Here is a 16,116-nt window from a genome sequence, read left to right as displayed (position 1 = left end):
ACAACCATGCCACATGTTACCCACTTGTAATTTGTAACTCTAAGAATACCATTTTCATCCATAATTTTGTCCTCTAGTTTAGACCCCCATAAAAGTCATATAATGAGTTGTTTACACTCAAAAAATAGCCCTTCTACATTGTTCTAGAGACTAGACACATTTTTAACAACTCATACACCTTTTTCCAACTCATAAACATGTGGAAAACTACCACAAACAAATTCTAGAATTTTCTAAAAAAATTCTAGAGTTTTTTAGGAAAAGCTTGCAAGGTTGAGACACAATTCTCAACATCTATGAAAGTCTATATGAGATCTATATGAAATGTTAATTATATGAAGATAACAACACTAAAATGCTAAAATATATGCATGCATAAGACTAAACAATACTAAGTAATGCTAAATAAATACTCGAATGATGCTAAAATGACACTAAAATGACGTTTGATTCTATTGAATATGTATGCAAGAATGTGATACGTAGCAGAGGGGATGACATGGCAATTTGTAGATGGATGCATTAGAATGTGCCACATTATTGAAATTGATGATTCTTGCAAAATGAAGATGCTCACCCCTTAAGGAATGCAAAAATGCGAGAATCAATCAGATGATGACACGTGGCAGTGTTGTTGTATACAATTGATTAATTGTGTGTTGTCTTTGATGTTACACAAATGTCATATCAATTGATAGTCAGTGCAAGCTGAGCTCACTTGGTCAGTGAAGACAATTTTTCTTGTCTACTGAGCATTCCTGAGTTTGCTTTATACAAAAGGCAGTATCTATCGAGCTCACTTGGGCATCGAAGGAATTTATATAGAAAAGAGTGTTAACCCGGCTCAGTCGATTAACAAAGGAAAAATTGAATAGAACTAGTATTAACTGAGTTCCCTTAGTTACCAAAGAAATTTTTTAATTTCGCAGTGTTAACCAAGCTCCTATTGGTTAACATAGGAAATCACTTCAGAATTAGTTTCTACCGAGCTGGGTCAGCTACCAAAGGATTTTCTTATTTTGGCATGTAAAGCTTAACTATTTTACTTATTGATTCTAGCCGACTATGGTAATGAATATTGATTATTCTCATTTGTATTTGAGCTGGCTTGACAATCTAGAAGGTATAAGTAAAAGATCGATTTGTGATCTCAAAGTATGCAAGTTGAATGAATTGGAAGAGATGAGAAGAAATGAAGTGAACTTGAAGGATAAGCAGGTATCTTTGTGGAGAAGAAAAGTATTATTTGACCAGGAAGGATCAAGCATAAGCCAGAACAAAGATCTCTAATTAGTAATTTAGTTACATCATAATCAAGTCATTTCATTGTTACTCTCTAATCATTGTAGCAGTGATCTAAAATCTCTTAACAAAGTTGGTTTAATAGCCATTTGTAAATCCTGTAACAAGGTGGCAATTCCATTGAATTGTTTCAAGACCTCTTACAAGGCCACTGCTAATGGGGTGATTAAATCCTTTATTAGGGTGACACCTAACAGTGTGTTTTGTAACCTTTAATAGGGTTGGCTCCTAACAGGGCTCACTTTAGAAGAGTGAAAAACAATAACTAGTTACATTTGGTGGTTTTGCCCAAATTGGGTCTCCACGTTAAATCCTGGTGTCATATGTGTTCATGTTATTTCTTTCATGCTTGCAAGTAAATTACTGACAATATCTTAAGATCTACTAAGTTAAACACATTTTGCATTTATCGAGTTACAACAATTTTTGTATGCTTACCAAGTATCAGTAGTAATCAATTTTATCAGTTTGAATTTTATTTGACATCTAAGGGATCTAGGATTTATTTTAGTAGTAACTAATTCACCCCTCCCCTCTTAGTTACTCTTATATTCTCAACAATTGGTATCAAAGCTTTCCGTGCTTGTAGAGAAGGTTTCAAGGGCCTAAGTTAAAGATTAGGATGTCTTACAAAAGAGTGATTCCAAAGATGAATAGAGACAACTTTGCAGCATGGCAAGGACTTATGAGGCTTCATTTGACTACCATCAGTGATTCAGGCTACAAATATCTTGATGAAGAACACAAAACTCCTACTAGAACATTATCAGTTGAAGATATTGCTGAGAAAAAAGAACCATACCATCATGATGATTGATATTGAATTTGTTCTCTGTTATGCTGAATTTGATGAGGTCAAAGACTGTAAAACTACTTTTGATATGTGGAACAAACTAAAAGAAATCTATGGAGGAGATGAAAATGTAAGAAGAGCCAAAGCAGAAAGCCTTTGAGGAAAATTTGATCAAATGAGAATGAGAGAAGATGAAAATGTTGCAAAATATGTGGAAAGAATTAAGGCTAGTATTAGTGCAATCAGAGCATCTCAAAGAGAAATCAAAGAGGAAATTGTTGTAAGAAAAATACTCAAAGCTCTACTTCCCATCTATGCAATCAGAGTGTCTGCTATTCAAGAAAAGAGATGTGATCCAAATAACAAGATAGACTTGGATGCCCTAGTAGGAAGATTGACAACTTTTGAACTAGACAATTTTGACAACTATGTTCCTTCTTCCAAGAATATTGAGTCTACATTTGAATCTAAACCCCCACTCAAAGAAAAGGGCAAGAAAATAAAAGACAATCAATCAGGAAGTGAGGAAGAAATTGAAGAAAGTTTTGATAGTGATCTTGAAATTGTTGAAGCCCTACTTGCAAAGAAATATTCCAAGAGCAAAGGGAAGTACAAAGGTAAAATTCCTCTAATCTATTTTTCTTGTGAAGAAATTGGTCATATTGCTACTAGGTGTCCAAACAAAGAAAGCAAGGAAGAGAAGAAAAGCCTCAAGTACAAAGGAAAGAAGGAATTCAAAGGTCACAAATTCTACAAAGACAAAGGTAAGAAAACTTGTTTTATGGCTAAAGATTTTGATAATAGTGAAGATGAAATAATGTATATTGCTGTAAAAGATTAATCTGGTGATGAACGAGATAAGATGGCACTTATCTCTCATGTTAGTGAAAATGATACTTAGATCATAGACAGTGGATTCTTTCATCATATGACTAGAGATAAAATTAAGTTTGAACATTTTGAACACTATGATGGAGGTAATGTAAGGTTTGGAAACAATGAACCTTGTTGCATAAAAGGAAAAGACCATATCTCATTAACCAATGAACTTGTAAGTGACAATGCCTATTGGGTTGAAGGACTAAAACATAATTTACTGAGTGTGACATAGTTAAACAAGATTAGATTTAAGGTAGAGTTCATGAATGGCAAGGAAAAACTACTAGATAATAAAGGAAATCTAATTGGATTAGGAAAGCAAACAAAAGGTGTCCTATTTTATCTTGATCTTGGTGATTGTTCATGTTTTATTGCTCAAGTAGAAGAGATTTGGTTATGGCACAGAAGACTATGTCATGTAAACTTTGATAACATGGTAAAGATAAGCAAACTCAAAAGAGTAAGAGGTATCCCTAGTTTGAAGAAACCTGATGTTGGATTATGGAAAATTGCCAAATTGGTAAAATGGGAAAGACTAGTTTTAAAAGCAAAAACTATCAATTAGAAGATGTTTTGGAAATTGTGCATATTGATTTATGTGGACTCATTGGAATAGAAAGTTATAGTGGAGAAAAATTTTTCATTCTTTTTGTTGATGAGTATTCTAGAATGATGATTTTTATGTATCTGAAAGAAAAATTAGAAGCTTTTGAGAAATTCAAATGGTATCTGGCAATAGTAGAAAAAGAAACTGGAAAATGATTGAAATTCCTAAGATCAGATAGAGGTGGTGAATTCATCTCAAAAGAATTCAACAATTTCTACACTGAAAGAGGAATCAAAAGACAAGTATTAGCCCCTAGTACTCTTGAATAGAATGAAATAATTGAAAGAAGAAATAGATCCATCATGGATTGTGCAAGGACACTAATGATTGAGAAGAATGTTACTATCAAATACTAGAAGGAATCTATTAGCACTATAGTTCATACTTTGAACTGAGTTCAGTTGAAGAAGGACTCAAACAAAACTCCCTATGAACTATGGTATGGCTGCAAACCTAATGTAAGTTACTTAAAAGTATTTGGCAACAAATGTTATATCTTGAAAGAATCTAGAAAAGGAAAATTTGATGTAAAAGGTGATGAAGGTATATTCTTAGGATATTCTTGTAGAAGTAAAGCATACAAATGTTTGAATTTGTCCACTCACAAAATCATAGAAAGTGCACATGTGAAGATTGATGAGTTCATAGAAAAGAGTGAAGAAGAAAGCAAAAAGGAGCTGGAAGATTATAGAAGATTTGTTTACTATGAACCTGATATATTTCCAAACATATCTCCCAAGCTCTCCATGTCTCCAATAGTTACTGAGTTGTAGGAAGTGCAAACTGAGTCATCGGGACCCAAGTCACATTTAGAGGCTACTGAGTTAGTGCATACTGAGTCTGAAGGACTCGAGCCACAGATAGAAGGACCCAAGCTTGAAGTTGAGATTCAAAATGAAGATAGTACAATTCATTCAAAAGTCAAAGAACTTGTATTGGCTAAATATGTCAGAAGGCATCATGCACCTGATCAGATCATTGGAGATAAATAAGATGGAACAATGATAAGAAGAAAACTAAAAGGTACATGTTTACTTGCTGAATTTGAACATAAAAGCGTTAAGGATGCACTGGAAAAAAAAAAGCTGGATTGAGGCTATGAATGAAGAAATAAAATAGATAGAAAAGAATAAAACTTGGAGTCTTGTTCCTAGACCCAAAGATAAAAATGTGACTAGTACAAAATAGGTATTTAGAAATAAGCTAAATGAAGATGGAATAGTGTCAAGAAATAAAGCAAGGTTGATATGTAAAGGCTATTCTCATGAAGAAGGTATTGATTATGGTGAAACTTTTTCCCCTATTGCAAGATAAGAAGGTGTTAGGACTTTACTAGCATATGCAACTCACATAGGATTGAAAGTATATTAGATGGATGCTAAATCTATATTCTTGAATGAAATTCTTGATGAGGAAGTCTACATTGAACAACCAAAAGGTTTTGTTGATCCTAACAAAAGAGACATGGTTTGCAAATTATACAAAGCACTATATGGTCTCAAACAAGCCCCTAGAGCCTAGTATGAAAGATTACATAACTATTTGATACAGATTGGTTTTTAAAGAAAAAATGATAATAGTAGTCTGTATATGAAGGAAGGATGAGATAAGAAGATTGTGTTGGTAGAAATATTTGTGGATGATACTCTATTTACAAGAAATGATGACTTATGCAAAAAAATTTCATAACAAATAAATAAAAAATTTGAGATGTTCATGTTTGGTGAAATAAAATTCTTTGTTGGATTGTAGATATAACAGAATAAAAATAGTATCTATATCACTCAATCTAAGTATATCAAAGAGGTACCAATTGGAACCCCCATGTGTACTGGAGTTAAGCTTATCGAAGATGATGGCTCCAAAGAAGTAGATCTGACCTTATACAGATCAATGATTAAGAAATTACAGTATGTAGTACATACAAGGCCTGATATTGCCTAAGCAGTTGGGATAGTGGCAAGATTCTTAGCAAAAACTAGAGAAAACCACATGATGGCAATAAAAAGAATCTTGAGATATCTGAAAGGTACTGAAGACTATGGCTTATGGTACAAACTTGGAGGCAATCTTGAATTAAAAGTATTTATTGATGCTGATTGGGAAGGAAATTTTGATGATAGAAAAAACACTAGTGGTGGAGCATTCTTTCTTGGTAAAAGGCTGGTATCTTAGACAAGCAAGAAGCAAAACTATACATCCCAGTCCATAGCAGAAGCAAAATATGTGGCTGCAATAGTGAATTGCTCTAACATTGTTTGGTTCAAACAATTGTTGGAAGGAATGAAGGTTGAAATCAAAGAGCCAATAGTCATATATTGTGATAACACCAGTGCAATCAACATATCAAATAATCTAGTGATGCATTCCAAAACAAAGCACATTTCTATAAAATATCACTTTGTAAGAGAATTAGTATAGGACAAAGAAATCAGATTGGAATATGTGTATACAAAAGAAAAAATTGCAAATATATTCACCATGACATTACCTAAGGATGCATTTTTGTATCTAAGAGGTAAGGTAGGGGTCATTCCCCTATTCGAAGCTCACTAAATAAAGTTTAGTGATACATCAATAGGAACTAAGTTGAAGATCAATCAGTTGATGCAATATTGACAAGGACATATTACAGGTGAATCTGTACTCAAGGTACATTGACACTAATCAGAGTTATTATCTTTGGCATGTGTTGTCAAAGAGGGAGAAGTTGACTATCATATCATATTTTTGAAATTTTGTAATTCCAAGAACGAGAAGTTAAGTAGTTCCTTCACAGAGGGAGAATACTATAGGAGAATTTTTCTATGTAAAATCAAATAGGTAGAAAATTTTTGACAAAGGGAGTCTTGTTCTCAAAATTTCATTGTGCTATGACATATTGTGTTTCCATGAATGCCAAAGAGGGAGATTGTTGGATACAATTGATTAATTGTGTGTTGTCTTTGGTGTTACACAAATGTCATATTAGTTGATAGTCAGTGCATGCCAAGCTCACTTGGTTAGTGAAGACAATTTTTCTTGTCTATCGAGCATTCCTGAGTTTTCTCTATACAAAAGGAAGTATCTACTAAGCTCACTTGGGCACCGAAGGAATTTATGCAGAAAAGAGTGTTAATCGAGGCCACTCAGTTAACAAAGGGAAAATTGAACATAACTATTATTAACTTAGTTCACTTGGTTACCAAATAAATTTTATAAGTTCATAGTGTTAACCAAGCTCCTATTGGTTAACACAGGAAATCACTTCAGAATTAGTTTCTACCATGTTGGGTCGACTACCAAAGGATTTTCTTATTTTGGCATGTAAAGCTTAATTATTTTACCTATTGATTCTAGTCGACTATGGTAATGAATATTGGTTATTCTAATTTGTATTTGAGCTAACTTGATAATCATGAAGGTATAAGTAAAAGATCAATCTGTGATCTCAAAGTATGCAAGTTGAATGAATTGGAAGAGATAAGAAGAAAGGAAGCAAACTTGAAGGATAAGTAGGTATCCTCGTGGAGTAGAAAAGTGTTATTCGATTAGGAAGGATCAAGCATAAGCCAGAATAGAGATTTGTAATCAACAATTGAGTTGTATCACAATCAGGTCATTTCATTGTTACTCTCTAACCATTATAGTAGTGATCTAAAATCTCTTAACAGAGTTGGTTTAACAACCATTTGTAAATCCTCTAACAAGGTGGAAATTCCATTGAATTGTTTCAAGACCTCTTACAAGGCCACTCCTAATAGGGTGATTAAATCCTTTAATAGGGTCACACCTAATAGTGTGTTTTGTAACCTTTAATAGGGTTGGCTCCTAATAGGGCTCACTTCAAAAGAGTGAAAAATAGTGACTAGTTACATTTGGTGGTTTTTCCCAAATTGGGTTTCCACATTAAATCTTGGTGTCATATGTGTTCATGTTATTTCTTTCATGCTTGCAAGTAAATTACTGACAATATCTTAAGATCTTCTAAGTTAAACACATTCTACATTTACTAAGTTACAATAATTTTTGTATGCTTACCGAGTATCAATAGTAATCAGTTTTATCAGTCTAAATTTTATTTGACATCTAAGGGATCTAGGATTTGTTTTAATAGTAATTGATTCACACCTCCCCTCTTAGTTACTTCTCTTATATTTCCAACAAGTGTGTTAGAGGTAGGAAAGAAATTCACAAGCCAATAAGGAGTTGCCATGTGGTACCTACACGGAAGAGGGGTCTAGGTTGTGATCATGTGGTGACTGACAAAATGACAGGGTAGTACAAACTAGTAAGAAGGTGACATGTTATGATGATGTGTTAGAATGCTGTGAGGTATGTTGATGTGTCAAGGTGACGATTTAGAATGGGTGAATCAGGCGCTACCATGTGTCATAGGCTGGTCAAACTTAGTTTGACCCAGATGGAGAAAATGAGAAAATTCCATAGTTTAGAAAGATAAATTTTTAATGTTTTCCTTTTGAACATGCAAAAATCATTTGAATCAAAACAAGTTATATGATAAAGTTTTGACTTTAGCATAAAGGTAATTTTCTGCAAAATTCCAGGCTTGTATATTAGTCTACAACTTGGAGTTTCAAATGGTTGTCTTAAGGCATTTTTGTTAAACAAGTATAAGACTATTAAATATTGACGAAAAGCTCTCAAAGTCTAGTTTCTAGATTTATTATTTGTTTATGCATAGGTCTCAGTGGGTAAAAATTATACTAAGTTTTTTTCCAAGGTGCTCCTTATGCAACCATATTGTGGTATAGGTAGTTCATTTTTAGTTTATGATAAAATGGTGAAATAGGTAGGTGCCAATTTTGGAGAGGGTCTTAGCAGGGATATTGTTTTCTAAAGTTTTGCAATGTGGATTTTGGCATAAAATTTGATAGTTTATTAGAAATGGGCTTTTCTCATCATTCAAGAGGATATTTTTAGAGTTTTCTGGGTAGAATGATGAGATCTAATATGGTTTTCAGTTCTAGAGAGATGAAAGATGTTTTGCAATAACATTGGAGGGAGATTCAATTGGACAAGTGTTGATTCTAGATCAGATCTAGGATTCCTTTGTCATCTATATCTTTCTTTCTTCTCTCATTGTACAAGGTCGGTTCCAGTCTATTGAGTAGAGCTTTGGATGTGATTCCACCATTCTTTTAGCATTTTCTCTCTTGTATGAACAACAATAAATAAATATAGAGCATAGTTATGGTCTATTTGTGTGTTTTATGAGTCTTTCATGTAATGCCCCACCAGGGAACCCAAAAGAAAATAACTTAAAGTTCACTAAGTTTTCCAAACATTTTTTTATAAAGATAATAACATCAACAAATAACATAGTAGAAGCAATAATTGACATACATACAACCATCCAAAATAGATTACATCTCTTAAGGGTTCCATGGCATTGAATCACACGTATAAATGCATTTTATTAATATTAAATCTGATACACAATAAATCCACATCAAATAATTATTACAAGTACAATTCTAATTCAATAATATATAATTACATAAAATGCCACTTGGCAAAATCAGAATGCATAATCATCCACTGTACAAGTCATAGGGTATGAAAATCTCAAAGAATATAAATCATAAATAAATACATCATCTCATAAGATCTTTGATAATTAAATAGAATATAACAAAATATAACCCATCCAATAGAAACACAAGATCATAAAGAAAAGAAAAATTGCACAAGAACATCCAGCTATCAGATCTCAATGGTACAAGAAAAAATTACTACCACCTGATCTCATCGAACCTAAATGGCCCACTCCCACCATGTTGAGGAGATAGTCTCAAGTCCCATATAGATAACAATCCATAAGTCATAACCAACATCTAGGTTAAGGAAATATTGATAGCAATCTATCTTAAAGAAGCTAAGACATAAGCAACATCTAAACCCAAAGGCAAAAAAGACACGTAGGAAATCTGCTATGCAAGTGGGCAAGTATCATTGTGTGAGCCAACTCTAAGGTTACCCTAGTAGCCTCTCTAGACTCTAGCCCCCTAGTGTCTCTATGTGGAATTAGTATCCTTCCATACAAATAAGGCATGCTAACGAATCAAGGTCACAACCAAGCATCCTCTCTACCCCCATCCTAGCCTATAGTAACACTCAAGGCATGGGTGAGGACAAACACTGACTCTTATTAATTTATTTTACTCTCATTTAATAAAATATTATCACTTATTAAAATAAATTACAATAGATGCCATGTAGCCTCTTTAGGGCTTTGGCCTCCATTAAAAGCTACTTCCCAATGTACACATGGATTACCTACACTAGGCTCATAAAATTACAATACATAAAATCACAATTTTCACCTCAATCCTTTACAAGCAATTGGGAAGCACCTATAGATAATACATAGTATTCACCTCAGTCCTTTACAAGAAAATGGAAAGAACCTAAAGATAAATCACAATATTTACCTCAGTCCTATACAAGCAACTGGAAAGCACTAATAAATATCTGATCAAAACTCATCATAGAAATACATCACTACAACATTTAGGGTCAAATTGCGATGACAATTTGCAATGGTGGTATAATTTGTGGTCATTTTCATGTTTATTTTTTATAATTGTTCTCGATGCCATTGTAATACTAACATTGGTGTCATAATTGTGACACTCGCATAAGTATACATACATACATACATACATACATACATACATATATATATGATATAAATCATTCCCCATTTGTTTTGATTGTGGAGGTTGTACGTGAAAGAGGGTGGAGAGCTCCGAATGAGGATGAAGAGCTCTGAACATTGCCATGCCCTTGTCATTGGTGTATTTCATTGCTATGATTTCTGCATTTTGTTTTTGTGACCTGGCTCTATGATTTCATTGTTGTGTATCTCTGAATTTCATTATTGTGCCCCTACTCTGTGATTTGGTTGTTGTGCTCTTGTGATCTTTGCATTTCGTTGTCATGCCCTTGATCTATGATTTTGTTGCCATGCTTGCTCTACAATTTTGTTTCCATGTCATGCCCTTGTGATCCCCGTGCCCTTGCTCTTTGATTTCATTTCCTTGTCATGCCCTTGCTCTATGATTTCTTTTTTGTGCCCTAGCTCTATGATTTTCTTCAAGAGAGCTATGTAAATGTTTTTTTATTTCCTTCTAAAAAAGTATCTCTTTATATTTCCTTCTAAACATGTATATTTAGAAATCTATTTAAAGGTTCTTAGTACATCTTAGCACAATAGAAAATTGAACTAGTTGCATACATATTCCAAAATCCAAATAATAAAACAATAAAAATCAGTCAACTCATGCTAAGTGACTTAGCTCAAGATCCTCCACAAAAATGATGCAAGCCAGGTAAAATGGGAAGAGTTCACAATAAATTTTATAAAAACATATTATAATAGATATTTTTTAGAAAGAAACTAGCCATAACCCAATTAAATGGGTCTAGTTGCTGATTAGTTGGGTTGATTACAAATTCTTGTAGAGTTGTCATTGGATTAGATAGAATAAAACAAACAATTAGTTGTTCTCAGCTCTAGTAGGATCAAATATAATTTTCCAAGGTGATAAAATTGCATATGCAAGGAATTGAAGAATAACTTCAGTGAAGAGTTGAGTGTAAGGAGTTGAAGAAGCAAGTTTTTCTTCTATGTAAATGCCATAATCATGAGGCTCATTCCCTTGCAAAAGAATCTACCACAATGACATTACCTTTAAACCATGCATAGGATGTTGAAGTGGTTCCCAACCTTGAATCACTCTTATAAGCATTTCATAGTTGGGATCATCATAGGGATACTATGGGAATACTTGAAACATTCTTATAAGAATTTTATATTTGGACTGTAAATTCTAAAAGACACTTGCAAGTGATTCCAGTTATCTAGTGGGTCCCATAATATCCTCTATGTTCTCTAGCTATTATTTTTGTCATGTAGTCTCTTTCAAAAGTTGCTCCTTCTCCTTCTCTTTCTAAAGCTTCTCCTTCTCCTTCTCTCTCATGGCTTAAATTTTGATTATCAAACTTTTGAATATCTGCCTCTACATGATCTAAAATCAACTTCACACCATGTTGCAACTTTGGCATAGGTGTTTGATCATCGATAGCTTTCATTTCAACATTTAAGTTTTCAAGATTAGTCAACACCCTCACTTGTAGACCTCTCATGTCAAGCACTTTCTGTATTGTTTCAACATCATGTTCTTGCTTCTAAGTTAATAGTTCTTCATATGCATTTTCATGTAAAACATTAATTTTTTGAACAATTGTAAAGTCTTAGATATTGCATTGTTGTTTTCATGTATGTATGTATATTGTATAATGAATAATAATAATAATGTTTTCATGTATGTCAAAATATAACTAACATTACCATTAGATCATACAATAATGAAATAATCAACTCAACTAATTAGCAACTAGACTAATTTAACTGGTATTTCCAATGTCATAGTACCTACCACAACACTTTCTTGGATTTTATCTAGTAGTTCCATTATATCCTCTATGTTGTCTAGCTATTGTTTCTATCGCACAGTCTCTTTCTAAAGCCACTCCTTCTCCTTCACTCTCGTGCCTTAAATTTTGGTTATCAAACTTCTAAATATCTACACCTACCTTATCTAAAATCAACTTCATAAAGTGTTGTAACTCTAGCATATGGGTATTTTCTCATAAAATATTAATTTTTTTCAACAATTGTAAACTTTCAAAAAGTGTATTATTATTTTCATTTATGTATGTATATATGTACGCATGTATGTATATATATGTATGTATGTATATACATGTATGTATACAAAGAGATCTTGTCGATTATGGATTATGGGTTATAAACAAAAAAGGAAAAGAAAACATGACATTAATCATTCCCCATTTGTTTTGATTGATTGTGGAGAGCTGCACATAAAAGAGGGTGGAGATCTCCGAACAAGGGTGGAGACCTCTAAAAATTGGTGGAGATCAGTGGAGGTTTAAGAATTCGTTGTTGTTCCCTTGTGATTAATGAATTTTGTTTCCATGTCATGCCCTTGTGATCTTCATGCCCTTGCTCTGCAATTTTATTCAAGGGGAGAAGAGGTACCTATGAAAATGTTCTTTTTCTTTTCCTTCTAAACAAGCATCTCTTGTTCATATATAATAGCTTTGATTAGATTCAAGAATAATTGATTAATTATGATGAGTGTATGCATATGTGTATGTATGTATGCATATTAGTTCACTATGTGAACTTCTTTACTTACATACATACACACTTTCATAGTACTTGTGCTAAATTAAATTAATCATTCATATCTTGAATTCACACAAGCAATTATCCTTGCATTCAATGAAAACTATTCATAGCAAACTAAGTATGCAAAAATTTATACTTATAGATTATATTATCTCTTGGTGATTGAGTAAAGATCTCGTTCACAAATAACATCCAAGTAATGATCAGATGCATTCACATTAAGTCATAATAGGATCGAGTAGATGATCCATTTATGTTACTTGATACTTGTTTTATTGAACATTTTGTTTAACATAATTAGTAATACTATAATTATATAGTTACAACTAGTATTCTTGTTTATATTATTTAATCATATACATTTAAGATTATTATTTTCTTAAAATGAGATCTCTGATAGTTATATTTTTTAGTTTCAAGATCTTCATATTTAATGTGAGGAGTTTTCACTACTGGACAGTGGAGTAGACACAATGTGGAGTCACACAGTTCATGGCTTTTTCCACCAAATTATATTTTTATTATATTTTTGTCCTTCAAAAATATTATAGGTGAATATTCTTCTAATTTTCCATACATTTAATAATTTTTCACTTGTCGTTTGAGGTAATTTTATATTCTAAGATAGAGACATCTATCATAACGATGGACATGCCAATTTTGATCATCCTGCTTTCAAAGCTATTTTCTTTATCAAATTAATGAAACTACTTGCAGATGACACCCTAATTTTCTACAACTTTTCCAATCAACCATTCACACAACCATCTTCCTCCTACCCCATCATAGCATGCAACCCTTGATTGAGGTTTATATATTAATCCCTCTTGGGTTTTGATCCTCACTGAATCTATTTTAGAATGGTTCCATTGGTTCAAGAAGGTTTGTATGTTCGATAGGTTGAGTGTCCTAGGTATTTTAGTGGTTTCAATATTTATAAGGCTCTTATCTTGGATTAGAGTACCATGATTCAAAGACTCTATAATTTAGATTGAATGGTTCATGTCAATTTGTACAAATGCTTTTAGATGTCTCCAAGAACATTTAGGTGTCTGTTCGTTCAGAATAGTCCATGCACCACAAATCAAAATCAAAGTTCACATTTCAAAGGCCAAAGGTTTTGAATATGAAACTAGTGATTAAAAGTTTTGGTTCATCAATCTAAATTTACAACTCAATAGTTCAAGTTTGACAATTCCAAGTAGCCCATGCCATTTTAGAAGACCAATTCCAATGATTTGTATCTAGCAATTTGATGATATAGAAATTCAATATGGAAGAGGATATATTGGCATCACAAATGAATCATCCCATATCCATAAACAAAATCCAAACTTCTAGAAGTCTCTCTCCTCTAAAGACCCAATACATGGATCCATTATCATCATGAGTAGACTCACTCTCCTCACACATGAATTCAATCAAAACTATTCATACCAAACTAAGTATGCAAAAATTTGTACTTACAAATTATATTATCTCTTGGTGATTGAGTAAAGATCAAATACAATTTTCCAAGGTGATAAAATTGTATACATAGATGTATATATATATATATATATATATATATATATATATATATATATATATATATATATATATATATATGTATGTATGTATGTATGTATGTATGTATGTATGTATGTATGTATGTATGTATGTATGTATCTCATTGTCATGTCCTTGTGATCTTTGTATATGTATATATATATACATATATATACATATATATATATATATATCTATATATGTGTGTATGTATACATACATATAGACATATGTGTGTCTATGTATGTATATATGTATAAAAAAAAAGAGATCTCTATATATATAAATACATACATACATAGATACACACATATGTATGTATGTATGTATATATACATATACATAAAGAGAAGCTTCTCTAATCACTTTTTTAGAGGAAATATATAGAGATACATGTTTAGAAGGAAAAGAAAAGAACATTTACATTGGTACCTCTTCTCCCCTTGAATAAAATCATAGAGCAAGCACTACTACATTTGGGTCCAAATAAACCACAAATTACACCACCATCACAAATTGTTGTTGCAATTTGACCCCAAATGTTGTAGTGTCAAAGGGCACAAAGATCACAAGGGCATTGTATGAAAATGAAATTGTAGAGAAAGGGCACAGAAATGAAATGCAAAGATCATAAGGGCACGACAATGAAATACAACGATCACAAGGGCATGATAATGAAATTGTAGATCTCCACTGATCTCCACCAAGGGCACAACAATGAAATACAAAGATCATAAGGGTACAGAAACAAAATGCAGTGATCACAAAGGTATGCAAATGAAATCTCTACCAAATTTTAGAGTTCCCCACCCTTGTTTAAAGCTCTCCACCCTCTTTTGCGCACAACTCTCCATAATCAAAACAAATGGGGAATGATTTATGTCATGTTTTCCATGGTTTATATCAAAAATTAACTTCACACTGTGTTATAACTCTGGCATGGGTGTTTGATCCTCGAATGATTTCATTTCAATATTTCAACATTCAAGTTTTCAAGTTTCCTTTTCATTATATAGCCCTTTCCACCCTAAAAACCACTTTGTTACTTCATTAAAATTAGGACAAACTACTGCCACTTTGGAAAAAATGTTACCTCTAGCATTGCATAAATGGGAATAGCACATGATCGAGCCATAACCCTATTAAATTGGTCTAGTTGCTGATTATCTGGGTTGACTACAAATTCCTGTATAACTATCATTAGATTAGGTACGATAAAATGAACAATCACCTATTTCTAGCTACTAGGACCAAATACAATTTTCCAAGGTGATAAAATTTCATAAGAAAATGCATCACTTGCATACTAGACATGAAACACATTCCCCAATTTATAATGAATGGTTGGCTATAAAGGCTCCATACGCTGGCCCAACAATGGAAGCCAAGGATGTAACCATATATGTATTGAAGTTAATTTGGGTATCACTATATGATCTAGAATGTTATGAAGTATTGAAGCTAATAGTAACTTCTCCCATGTCTCTAGAAAATGTAGCATAGGTTTAGGGTTCCTTGGCTCCTAGGAAGTTGTAGCATAGGTTTAGGGTAGTAACTCCTTACACTCAACTCTTCACTAAAATTATTCTCTCTATCACAATGAAATTACCTCTAAACCATGCAAAGGATGTTGAAGTAGATCCCACCTTGAAACACTCTTATAAAAAATGGCAAAGAAAATGTAGATGCAATGCTTGACAAATTGTACAACTTGTAGTCTTTATATATACATAGAGATCTTTTTAAAGGTACTTACTATATATTAGC

Source organism: Cupressus sempervirens, chromosome 1 (assembly GCF_028749045.1).
Source record: "Cupressus sempervirens isolate cs-2001-9-10 chromosome 1, ASM2874904v1, whole genome shotgun sequence".
Taxonomy (NCBI): domain Eukaryota; kingdom Viridiplantae; phylum Streptophyta; class Pinopsida; order Cupressales; family Cupressaceae; genus Cupressus; species Cupressus sempervirens.
Note: the sequence above shows the minus strand (reverse complement) of the source record.